The sequence below is a fragment of the Odontomachus brunneus genome, unplaced genomic scaffold (assembly GCF_010583005.1).
Source record: "Odontomachus brunneus isolate Ranch 3 - 2012 unplaced genomic scaffold, Obru_v1 Obru_scaffold_306, whole genome shotgun sequence".
Taxonomy (NCBI): Eukaryota; Metazoa; Arthropoda; class Insecta; order Hymenoptera; family Formicidae; genus Odontomachus; species Odontomachus brunneus.
The window spans coordinates 211,744-213,798 of record NW_022639756.1 but is presented as its reverse complement, the minus strand read 5'-3'; positions in this window follow the sequence as shown (position 1 = coordinate 213,798).

Genomic DNA, 2,055 nt, shown 5'->3' with positions numbered 1-2,055 from the left:
ATTATATGATTTTAAAATATTATAATAACATTATAAATTGTAAACATTATACATTAAATATATGTAATTGTCTATGTATTATTTTTCTACAATTAATTACATTCCCCTACTTATAGTAACGTATCTAGCTACAGTATCCATCTACTTGAACGGTATGACGCGTATAGCACGATATTATCACGACGTTTTCCAACTATTTAATCGAGACCACCTTATAATATTATATATGGATCGATTTGGTATGAAATGCTGTACAATTTTTATCCTTACAAAAACTTAAAAATTTCGCAAAGGTAATGAGAAGGAGCGGGGGGTTAAAAAATTTGATGTTTTTGAAAAAATTTAATATATTGTTTCAAAGAGCGTTAAATACTGTACAACTTTTGTAGGAAACATTTTTTCATATACCTTATATTTTAGGAAATATTCAATAAAAATGGAAAAGTCATTTTTTTTCAAGAGGCTGTTTCAACCCCTAAACTCAATATATGGCCGATAAAAAAAATACGTGTCGACTACTTTTTGATGCTCTACAACATATCCAAAGCGCATCAAAATCGGGGGGGGGGACAGTTCCGCAACTTCTCTTGTAAGTGTGAGAAAAGTTTTTTCGAATAATCTTTTTTTTGCTCGTCAAAAATAAAAAGTACAGCCCCTTCGAAACTTTTTTCTAGCTACGCCACTGGGACAGACGTACAGTATTTTGTCCTTTTCTTCCAAGCTGCCAAGGAACTACATAACTATTAATGTCTACACATATAACTGTTTTGTTATAAAATGCAACACTTTTTTGTGAAAATATTAGCAAGACTTGTCATTTCTCTAGTTATATAGGTATTAAGCAACGAAGTGTTGCTGTAATAACACATTTGTTACAAAAACAAATTTCTTTAGTTGCCATGACGGATTTATATAAGCAGTTGCAGTTTTGCTCCGATAGCAAATAAATTTGCTAAGGATACATTATTTTGCATCGATAGCAAATTAACATGATTCTTAAGACAAATTCACTCAACAAATTTTTTCTATCTTGGCAACAAAACTACCCAGTAAGTAAATTGAGCGCAGACTGCGTGCAGATTGGTAGCAAATTTGATCAAAAACCTACAGCAAAATCATAGCCATTTGTGTCTACATTAGGCTGCGGTGTTGGCGACAGATCTTGCTGTCGGGCAGTTGGTGCCAAATTTGTAGCAAAAACTGCGTAAAGCTTGCAGCGCAGCAAGGTCTGCGCGGTTTCTGCTGTCAATCTGCCGTCAAATCGCTACAAGTTCTGTGCGGTTTTTGCTACAAATCTGCAGCAATTATTCGACAACAAACTCTGCCGTATATCTGGCGGCAATTTGGCAGCAAGATTTGATATAACATCCTGCATCAAATTTGTTATCTATTTGCCATCAAAAGTTGATAGCAACCTCTGCTCGAAATCTGTTCGCGCAAGTTTAGCTATCTGGGTATTTCTGCTCTGATAACGAATAATTTGTAAAATTAGTTACTTCAACTAAATTTTTTGCTGTCACTAGAAATATGCTGTACCCAGATAGAAATGCATGATGACCATGTTTCATCACAATGTGACTTTGCAACAGCATGCAGTTGCAACTTCATACTATGACTTCAATTTGATACTTTTTTAAAGTGATTCATTACGTGATCTCATGATATGAGCACCAGATGCACACAAATGATGTACAAATTATGTTGCAAATGATGTACAAATTCTTGACATGATGTTGATTATTATTATTAAATAAGGTATTTTTGTGACATCATAACATATCTACATTCTGAGGCGCATATGAGCCCCGTATCGGTGTCTATTCTTGTCCTCATGTCTGAAGATACATGAATACAATATGAGCTCAGAATAAACACATTTTTCTATCTGAGTAGTAACGACGATTTTGTTAAAAAAGCAAAATTATTTTTCTCCATGTAGTCTTATTATTATATTTATAATTATTAGTATTAATTTATATATTATTATAATTATTATATTTTATTTTGTCATTATTTTTATTATTTTATTTATTTAACAATTTTAATATCTAACAT